Here is a 12,210-nt window from a genome sequence, read left to right on the forward strand (position 1 = left end):
TGTAACTGGATTAGTGATTTCCTGTCAAAAAGGTCCCAGTTCATGGTAACTGACGGACAAATATCAAGAAAAACAGAAATGATTTCTGGCATTCCCCAGTATAGTTTTATAGGCCCTGTGCCGTTCCTCATCTACATAAAGGATTTAGGAGACAATTTGAGCAGCGATATTACGTTGTTTGCAGATGATGCTGTCTTTTATCAACTAGTAAACCCATCAGGAGAGCAACAAAAGCTGCAAATCTTTTTAGAAAATATTTCTGAAGGGTGTGGAATTGACCCCAAACGATGAAAAGTGGGAGGTCATCTATATGAGTTCCTCAACGATTCGGTTTAACGTCGGTTACACGCTAAAACAGTCTAATCTAAAAGCCGTAAATTAAATTCATAAATAGGAATTACAATTACGGACAATTTAAGTCGGAAAGAAAACATAGAACATGTTGTGGGGAAAGCAAATCAAAGATTAGTAACAGGTGTCTGCATATGCGACTATTTAAATTGCATTTGTGTGTTTAGTCTGCCATGAGTTTCCGAGTTATTAGAGAGTATGTTGGTAACACAGGTACTCTGAATTTGTTACTCCCAAAATGTCTGCTTAGACAGGGTGTTAGAATGTTTCCTGGAAAACGTGTAAAGTGGTTAATGATGTCATTTATGGTCGTAACATGCTTTTTTCCTTCTTGAATTTCAGTATTCTTTCATATGGCGGAAATGAAGTTCGAATGATTTGAAAGCACACAAGAACGCTCCATTCGAGTTAGGTGATACTTGTGACGTCACTGAATAGCTCGCAGCTCCTGGTGTCAAAGCTGTGTTACGTTGATGTCTTCTTTTCGAATTTATGTTTCGGAAAATAGATTACAAATGGTATGTAGTACACACTGTACAAATACATCCATAAGCCTCTTCAAAAAATTTCTTTGTGTGTTTCAGAGAGTGAGAAGGTTCGTAAAAGTAGGTTGCACTGCACTGTCAAAATGCCACCACGTCGATCCCCAAGTTCCATTAATTAATTCAAAATGTCTTGCACTCTGATGCCAACATTAATGTATCACCAAGATACGCTGTACCACAGTCACAAAGAAGGACAACGTCAGTCGATGAAATTAACCTCTTACTAAACATCAGGGCTATAGACACTTATTTGCGCATCACTGGTAGCTTCGTTGGTAGATCGGTTAGCTGTCAAATACATAATGATGATGTCTATTAGTCAGTGGTTCGAATCTAGCTTGCAACAACATTTTAACTAATTTACAAGACAAATTGACGGTACTGCCATACGAAAACCAAATCGCAATTACAAAATTTCACCGCACCGATAAGAAACACAGTGTTATTGTGTTTTCATTAGTTTTTAGGTGCACTCAAATTAGCTATAGCTGTACACAGACGTCATGTTTGATATAAAGAAAGTTTCCTTTTTTATCTTCATACTGTCCATGTCGGCTCTTTATTCTTTAAGCATTTGAGAATGCTTCATCTTACATTAGATGTAGTTAACTCTGTTTCAGACACTGACGTTAGTTTACACTCAAAAGCAGCACAACACTTACTTTTGTGTTACCTGCGTGTTGTAATATCCTTATATATCTCAAACGAATCTCATCTCACCTCATACAAAACCTCATCATCCTGCAACTCGTTGTACTGCAGGAGTAAGGTAATATCTTAAATACTAGCAATGCTTTCAAGAGAGGTGATTGTTTGTTACCAAAGCAGATGCATTTATCCTCAGTTCTCCATTTCTCAGACTAAGATTAATGTGAAGGTATACACAATACGGCCCACCATCGGAACAACTGCTAGAATGAATACTAGCTGAACCATTTTCATATTTCCTGAAAAACCTTCGAGAACTATAACCTTTAAAGGATTCGCTTGTCGTCGTCCCTCTGCTGAGTACCTTGCATGTGGGAAATCAGCACTAAGTTACGCCAATAATTATTGTTTTGAGTCGTATTTCATAACATCCTTCCTTCCACATATCGGCACACTAAGTTGTTAGAGCATAAACGCATAAATTTTGGTAAGGTTTCCACTATCAGCATTCAAAAAATTCCTTCCTATTTTTCATAAAAGTTGTAAATGCGTTTTCCATTACTAAATAGCTAAATTATCTTCAGAAAAAGCATATAAAAGCCAAACACATTTGTATCACTCGTACAGCTTCGTCTTACTCCTAACCTTTGACGTCACCAGGGCGTGTTCGATTACGTGACCATATGATGATGTTTAATGATTTTTAACCTTTAATTAGACAAATATAAGTGGTATTTTTAAGAATATTGAGCGTAAATGCGATTTGAATCTCATAATCACTCCAAATAACAACAAATCGAAATATATTTTTAACATAGGAAAGTAACCGATTCCTGTGTTAAACACAACCTACTTCGATCAAAATGTGAGATTTATGCGTACCATTTTTTTTTTACGAGACTAGGTTGGTACTTACTTATAGTGCTCTATTTTCTAACATTCGCCTTAAGGCAAACAGAAGAACAACTTCCACCATCCCAGTTTAATACACTATACTCATGTGCATGCTTCAAAGTATGCTATCCAGCTCACAAGATACTTAGCTTTCATAGAGCCATTGACAGTTCAACATCTCACACAGTAACACAAATATTTCAACAGCAACATAAAATTATGCAATACAATGACAACCACATGTCACATATAAATGTAATAACAGGGTCTACATTTACACAACAAACCTCTTTCATGTTCAAACTAGAAAGAAAGTCTTTTGACACATGCTTCTCATTTTTCCAGCTAGCTAATTTTCCATTAATTTCCACATATTCTAGTGCTAAGCGGAATGATACCTCCTCCCCCTCATGTTGTCATATTTGGAAAGCGTCTTTCATCTCTTACACTTCAATGGTTTGATGAGTGACTTTTAGTGATCTTAAGACATCATCAGAGCTGACGACTAAATTATTTTTTCATATATCCCTAATGTAATCGACTGAATTTACAATTGCCCAGAGCTTCTGTCAGAAATTGTAAATTTGTCTGGATGTTGAAAGTAAATAATTCTGACAGGCATAAATTATGAAAAGCGGACAGCATAGGTCTGCATACCACATACAAATATGCAAGTGTTAGATTTAGTACGTATCAGTCTGACAGTTATGGCTAATTCCCCTACCTCCACAGAGGAGCTGGATGAAGCTTACGCCTTATAGAAACCCATCATGAACCTAATTCCCCCATGATGATGTGGGGCCATGTTCTTTAGACAGGATGATCACACTCTATCTATATTTCTTGTGAAATAAAGAAATAATACATACAAAATAATGACATTTACCATATTACAAAATATAGTCTGGTTTAGTTTCTAAAAGCACATATCTGAAATATGTGTAGGTCATTGCTTAAAGACATATAATTTTGTATGTTTTATGGTGAAGCAAAGACAATATATTCCAAAAGATAATTGTACACATACAGATCTTGTCAATAGAATTCTATGTAAATCTGGTGAAGTGGCGGAACTGAGCACCAATATTTGCTTGAAAATGCCTGAAAATTAGGCACTACAAAATTTTTGTGTTATGGTGGGAGAGTGTAAATTCTTAAGACTACTATGATTTCAGGATTGAAAGTGCAACTGGGTATGAACGGACAGGAGGAGAGATAGGAGTAGATCTCATCTCTGGACCAGTTGAGAAGAAGTATAGGGAAGAAAAACCACGATGTCTGGTCATTTCATGATACTAATTTATATACACTCCTGGAAATTGAAATAAGAACTCCGTGAATTCATTGACCCAGGAAGGGGAAACTTTATTGACACATTCCTGGGGTCAGATACGACACATGATCACACTGACAGAACCACAGGCACATAGACACAGGCAACAGAGCATGCACAATGTCGGCACTAGTACAGTGTATATCCACCTTTCGCAGCAATGCAGGCTGCTATTCTCCCATGGAGACGATCGTAGAGATGCTGGATGTAGTCCTGTGGAACGGCTTGCCATGCCATTTCCACCTGGCGCCTCAGTTGGACTAGCGTTCGTGCTGGACGTGCAGACCGCGTGAGACGACGCTTCATCCAGTCCCAAACATGCTCAATGGGGGACAGATCCGGAGATCTTGCTGGCCAGGGTAGTTGACTTACACCTTCTAGAGCACGTTGGGCGGCACGGGATACATGCGGACGTGCATTGTCCTGTTGGAACAGCAAGTTCCCTTGCCGGTCTAGGAATGGTAGAACGATGGGTTCGATGACGGTTTGGATGTACCGTGCACTATTCAGTGTCCCCTCGACGATCACCAGTGGTGTACGGCCAGTGTAGGAGATCGCTCCCCACACCATGATGCCGGGTGTTGGCCCTGTGTGCCTCGGTCGTATGCAGTCCTGATTGTGGCGCTCACCTGCACGGCGCCAAACACGCATACGACCATCATTGGCACCAAGGCAGAAGCGACTCTCATCGCTGAAGACGACACGTCTCCATTCGTCCCTCCATTCACGCCTGTCGCGACACCACTGGAGGCGGGCTGCACGATGTTGGGGCGTGAGCGGAAGACGGCCTAACGGTGTGCGGGACCGTAGGCCAGCTTCATGGAGACGGTTGTGAATGGTCCTCGCCGATACCCCAGGAGCAACAGTGTCCCTAATTTGCTGGGAAGTGGCGGTGCGGTCCCCTACGGCACTGCGTAGGATCCTACGGTCTTGGCGTGCATCCGTGCGTCGCTGCGGTCCGGTCCCAGGTCGACGGGCACGTTCACCTTCCGCCGACCACTGGCGACAACATCGATGTACTGTGGAGACCTCAAGCCCCACGTGTTGAGCAATTCGGCGGTACGTCCACCCGGCCTCCCGCATGCCCACTATACGCCCTCGCTGAAAGTCCGTCAACTGCACATACGGTTCACGTCCACGCTGTCGCGGCATGCTACTAGTGTTAAAGACTGCGATGGAGCTCCGTATGCCACGGCAAACTGGCTGACACTGACGGCGGCGGTGCACAAACGCTGCGCAGCTAGCGCCATTCGACGGCCAACACCGCGGTTCCTGGTGTGTCCGCTGTGCCGTGCGTGTGATCATTGCTTGTACAGCCCTCTCGCAGTGTCCGGAGCAAGTATGGTGGGTCTGACACACCGGTGTCAATGTGTTCTGTTTTCCATTTCCAGGAGTGTAAATAAACATGTGGTATTTCTCAGTTTTAATTGGTAATGTGAATTTTAATTTTTCCCTGGGGCATTGAGTAGTAATGAGTGAAATGAGAGTTTATTTTTCGGGATTTTCTCTCGTATATGGGACTTGTATTGTCAATCAGTAGCAGTATCTTATCAGAATGTATCATTGGTTTCCAGCATGGTAAAGTTCAGGCTATTAAGTTAGCTTTATTTGTAATATTAGACAGGCTTCAGAAATTTGAAATACTTATAATTTTTTCCACTCTATAGAGTGCTGAATCTTTACTGATATATAAAGATATTTGTTTTCTTTCTCAGTATATATTTAAAATAAGGATTAGTTAGAACAGTTTACTTTCTACATAATGTTCAAAACAAATTGATTAATGTTACATACAGAGTTTTACACCACACATTCCCTTTTAAAGAATTTAGTGCTACGTAAACACATTGTGTCCCAGAGAGTACAAGACTCTCAGTCATGTTGCACAGTTTCCTCACATTGATTGTGTCCTGTAGTTTTTCTCCCTAATTAGGTTTTTGGCGTTTTAATATTATCTCAAATCTTACATAAAGAAATATGTCTGCAACTTTTGAACTGGACAGAATGAATTCCTTTCACATCCATCTAGCTTGAGACGAAATTAACATATACCTCACACTAAGTGAATTCTGCTAAATGATGTAGGTGCTACACTGTCATATGTATATATACAGGAATTAAATGATGTCCAGCTTTTAAATTAGGCTAGTGTGAAGCATTATGCAAGATGTAGATATATATGTATATTAGAGTTTCCTATGTAACACCTATTAGGAACAGTGACATTCATAGTGTAAAGTAATTCTCAATCACAAGAATAGGATTAAAAACTATAAACTTTGAAACATTTGGGTGACAAATGTTCTTTTGATTCTCAGGATAGATTTACAGTGGAAGTGAACAATTTATAATGCACAGGCAATGACCTTTGATGAGCTGTGGATGTCCAGAACATAAAATACTTTGTGAGAGATAATTTTATTTAGAGTTTATAAATACACTATGTTACAGTGGCCACATATTAGTTGTTGTGGTTATCTGAAATGTAGTGTTACTTGAAGTAATCTAGATTTAATGTGATGTGATAATGATGACAGTGCTGTTCCATGCAAGATTTTAAAGTATTATTAAACTGATGATAATCACTTGAATCATTGATTTAATTCTGGTATGATGTTAATGTTATTGGAAAGGATAGATACTTATTAAGTGTAGTGTATTGCAAGTGTTGTATCATGTGTCATGTATTTACAGAGAAATGGAGTAATTAATAATCTGAGTTATTGACATATGATATTTGACAAGAACTGTATTAAACAGACAACTATAAAAGCATTAATACTCTAAACAAACATTATGGATAAGCATACTTACAACTTACAGTGTGACAAGAATAGTAGTTTTTGTGATAATATATTAAATAAGCAATATAAAATGAAGTAATGTTTTCGCTGGCTGTATCTGATAACCAGTTGCTAACATGATTAAGAAAGCCTTGATAGATAATTAGAGCTGCTGTTTCTGAAAACGAATGAAATGTACGCATCTTACTTAAGTCAGTCTCACCAGCTTTCATCAGACCTGTTTCAACGAAAGTCTTCTTTCAGTATGTAGACAATTTTCGCAAGAAAGTAAGCAAGCGATTATTTTTTTTACCTCTGTCGATGAGAGAATTTTGTGATCGAAAGTCTGTTCAATGAATGGTTTACTATTATTAATTATAAAGAAATAATTACAGTATTTCATCTTACAACGAACCCAATGCCTCTTTTGTGTGGTGGTACAAACAACAGTACAGTTGACACCCTTTCGCAGACATTATGAAATACTACAACAAACACTTACCAATGAATAATAAAATACATTAAATGAAACAGAGGAGAGTGTTTTATGGAGGATAGTGTATCTAGAAATACATGATTATTTCTCATTGGTGCTTCATTCTAATGACCAATAGCAGAATCATATCAATGAACGCATCATGGGTCTAGAGCTGAAATGACGTATCAGGGCCTACCAAAGGATATATGTCACAGGGAAAGAAGATAGAAAACAAGTCTTGAAGACACAGAAGATCGTGAGTACAGTTCTGCAATGTTTTGAGAAGGGGTGAGTGAGGAAAATGTAAGTCTATCCCTTGAGTTAATTTGGCTGGAAATTACATTTTGTGACACTTATGTAATATTTTTATCGATATCCCTTATTATTTGGCCCACACATTTCTCGAAGTACAACAAACAAACACAAAGGCCGTAATTTTCAAATATTTCTTAGCTTAAGTATTTTTTCTTGAATCCTATAATTCCTATGTGGATTCGTAGCAAACGTTTATCAAATGTTATGAAATCTTCTTCTACAAAAGACATTCAAAATTAGTTATGTATTATTATTTTTATGTGCACAAACATAGCATGGTTAGTTTTGGTAGTGATTTGTTTAAAAGATAGAGATGAAAGGGATCATTAATTACAACAGATAAATAAAAATGTATAGTTTATAGCAAATTATAAATTCCCTTACAAATTCAGAAAACTTAAATTGTGAATGTATTGTAATACTTGAAACGTCCCCTTTTGAAGAATTGTATACGAGACTGTGCTTAAAGTGACACACAATATTTTTAGCGCAACACAATCTGACTTTCAGAAATCCCTACAAAAGAATGGCCCTGACTAACATTAAGCTATACCTTTCACAAATCACTTACCTCACCAAAATCTTCGTTACTCAAACTACTGCAATACAGCGAGCGCCACTACTGCCAGCTAAATAAAGGATTCAAACTACTGAAGGCACTAACTACTGTTAGGCATAGTTAGCAAATGAAAGATTTTAATAGAGAACAAACAATGTATTTACCTTAATATCATCAAAAGTCATAATATATGTAATTTCAAAACTCCGCCATTTCCTTCCACACATCCACCACTGCTGGCGGCTCACCTCCAACTGTGCTACGCTACGCGCTGTTCACATCCAGCTGCAGCTGCTCAACACTACAATGGCAGACAACAATGCAAACTAGCCACAGACTGCACACAGCACAGCCAGTGATTTTCATATAGAGCGCTACGTAACGTTGCCAATAAGAAAACATAAACAGCCTGCTTACATAGCCCCCATGCTCCCCACAAAAAATTTTACAAATAATTTTGGGCATTGGCCAATACAGATTTGAAAAAATTTTTCATAATTACAGTAAGAAAAATATCAAATGCACACACTTATTAATACAATGTTGGTCAAAAGCTAAAATTTTCTCACAGTCCATAAAGACAGTCCAGATTGTTTATCACAGTAAAATTTCAGTTTTTTTTTTTCAAAGTCTGAGCAGTAGAAGACAATGCACACGGAAGTAGTGGATTTCCATGCAGTCTTGAAGAAGTAGTGTTGTCCTTCCAACTGAAAGACAGTGCTGACTCTTGACATGCTGACAGGTAATGGGCCACAACAGAGCAAACCCACAGCAGAGTCATTCGACGTTTTGAAGAAGATTGGTAGGTAGGTCATCACAGAGCAGACCCACTGTAGTACTGGTAGAGAATATGGTATTGGTGGGCCACCAGAGGTGCAGACCCACTGCAGTCCTTGTAGAAATTGTGGACAGGCCCACTGCAGTCCTGGTAGAGATTGTGGTATTGGTGAGTCAGCAAAGGTGTAGACCCACTGAAGTCCTTGTAGAAATAATTGTATTGGTGGGTCATCAAAGGTGTAGACCCACTGTAGTCCTTGTAGAGATGGCCAGCAGCCATCTGCTGCGACTGTGAAGGTGCACAATCACCATCGAAGAGTCTTGCAGAGAAGATAGCAAGTCCATAAACCACCACTTGTACACTCACGAAGTTTTTGGAATTGTCCTTGGAACCAGCAATGCTGTTATCCAGTCCCTTGCTGAATTATTAACACATGTGCAAACACTATCAGTCCCTACTTCTCACATATTGTCCATATACTATGACCAACAGAAACGTGTGCAGTGAAATGAATGCTTACAAGTTACTTAATTTGATGAACTGGTGTCAATTACAATTTTATAACATACAAATACAATTACAAAGTTACAAAATACATCATTAAAAACATAACAATACAGATAACATTTGTAGTACAGGCTTTACAAAAGAATAGAAATTACATATACATCAGTGTTACAGGAATTATGACATGAGTACATACATAAAAGATCAGAATAACTTTCGAAACATCAACTTCACACATGAGCATTAAAACAAAACAGAATAAATAATGTGTAAGCATATTTACAAGGAAAATAACATATTATTTATGCAAATTATATTTGAGGATAACTGTATTCCTCATCATAGTGAATGTAGCTTAGTATTAGAAGAAAAAAAATTCTATGAAACTACACAGAGACAGGAAGAAAACAAATACACAAGGGTACACAAACACATAGTGGGATAACACAAAAGGAAAGGACAGGGTTCGTTTTCAGTGTAACATTTGGTACTGCAGTCCAACCCAAAACTTCATTCCATAGATCTTTCGTCTTATTTCAACCTTTGCTTCCACCAAAAAAAAATCCTATCCAAGCATGCTTTCTGTATTTTTCTCGTATAACCTCTCAGTGCATTTCTTCAAATTCATCGCAACTCATTCTCTTATAGGCTACCCCCACTTAAGCTAACTTAAATCTACTGAGCTCAGATGCTAAACTAAGGGACGAGGCAATGCAGCAGCACAAAATAATTAACACAAACATCAATTACAAAAAATTCAAATTGGCAAAGTAAGCAACAATATTACCACTAATATGCAATGAGTAGCAAACAAAAAAAATAAATCAGTAATAAACTGGCTTAGCAGAGTAACACAAAGTCAAATTCAGTAACACTATGCCTGGCAAACGGAAACAGCAAATTCATTAACTTATATCTAAACATGACATAGCTCAAGCAAAAAAAAAAAAAACATTACACTAAAGACAATAATGCAGACAAGGGAAATGTATATTCACATCTTAATGTCTATGTAATTAAAGTGGTGCACCACAACTTATTCTACGAAAAATATTACCAAGTAGTTGAAAAGAAAATTATGTATGCAAGTCCTGTGAATGGAAATGTCTTTGTGCTCCCCCTTTTTTGGGAAATGTATTACAAAATTAGTATTTACTGGATCTGTAGACAGAAAATATTTATATTAGTACATCTATAAAATTCTATTTTAACCAATGCTGCAGTGCAGCTAGAAACTAGATATTAAAAAAAGTGAAAATATGTACAAAGGACGGCATGAAACATCATTCATTAGCCATATGGCATTTCATAAGGCAGTAAAAATTCTCTCAATTCTTGTATTAAGATACTTGTCATAATCAGGTGTGAAGATGTAAGAATGTTTCCAAGTAATGAGCGTGTCGTATTTGCGGTGCTTTCTATAAAGGAATGTCAATAGCGAGGTTAATGGCCTCCCCTTTTTTTTTCTACCTGTGCCTCTGAAAAGGACACTCACTAATGACTTGTTCTCCCGGCGTCTGACACAGCTGGGTGCCCACGACGCATTACATGCAGGTGGTCACTTAACTTTCTTACTGAAATATTTACGACAGCAGTTTCCGCTACAGTGACAGTCTCATATACAAATATTTCACAGGTCAAGAATTTGCGTTAAAAATCTGTAGAAACAAAATCCTATTCATATAACAGTGTCCAAAAATTTTCGTCGGCATTGTAATACATTCACGCATTTACACACATTTCATAACTCTTAAAGTACGATTCTTAGTTTCCAACATCCTTTTTCACAAGTCCTTCCGTAGTTTGAATCTTTTATTTAGCTGGCAGCAGTGGCGCTCGCTGTTTTGCAGTAGTTCGAGTAACGAAGATTTTTGGTGAGGTAAGTGATTTGTGAAAGGTTTAGGTTAATGTTAGTCAGGGCCATTCTTTTGTAGGGATTTCTGAAAGTCAGATTGTGTTGCGCTAAAAATATTGTGTGTCAGTTTATGCACAGTCTTGTATAAGTGTTCTAAGGGGACGTTTCGTACTACTAACCATCACATAAAATTTCATTTGCTAATCTTTAATATCTACATCACACTGTATGGCAACAAGCCAGTATGTACTTCATGGACATCTATATTTAGGATAAATAGTCAAATCGACATTTGGCTATCAGTAGGAATACAAGCGTGAATGAAAGGCTACACAAAGTTTCCTTTATAGTGACACATCAATTATAAGAATACTAGAGAAAGAATTATTCCCTCCTCGCTAACACCATCTGATATCTCCTCTACACTTGACAATGGCCTGAATTCGGTGAAGAAGAGTGTCGACGGTTTTCTCCATGTATTCTGTATCGCTCACTGGTAATGAGGTTTCAGAGAGCTACAAAACTGTGGGGGCTTAATGTTTGTTCCTTTCGTCCACTGTTCGGAACAGTCTCAGGTATTTTCTACACAATTAAGAGATAATAATTTAGTGAACTAGTCGAGGAGTGCTAAGGTATATGAGTTCTTTTTAGGTTTCTAAAGGGAGTACATTAGTCGAGTGTCTGCACTGATAGTGTCTGTAATGTTCAATGAATATTGCTTCAGATATATATGCACGTGTGAAGCAACAGACACTGCTGATGAATCGTAAACTGTATTCACAAATTTGCAATGTAGTACTACCACATCTACGGTATTTACTAGAAACAAATGAGATTTTTGCCAGACCGGGACTTGAAGCCACATATCTAACTTCACGCGAGTGGTCACCAACTACTTTTTACTTTGTCTTAAGAAACCAGAGAAACTAGCTTCAGACTGGTGAGAAAGGGTGGATAGTGGTCTAAATCCAAGCCCCAGACACGATGCCTCCCACTTCTTCACTTTCAACCGTCTCCACAAGGACTTTTTGTTCTTCGACGTCAAAATCTGTGACCATCTTATTGCATATGTGTGATCTCAAAACATCCAAGAATAAATACGAAATGGCAATTGCTTATTTGTATTGCTTTCATATTTACACCACAGTCGAATGAAATCAAAAC

This window comes from Schistocerca cancellata, chromosome 9 (assembly GCF_023864275.1).
Source record: "Schistocerca cancellata isolate TAMUIC-IGC-003103 chromosome 9, iqSchCanc2.1, whole genome shotgun sequence".
Classification (NCBI taxonomy): Eukaryota; Metazoa; Arthropoda; class Insecta; order Orthoptera; family Acrididae; genus Schistocerca; species Schistocerca cancellata.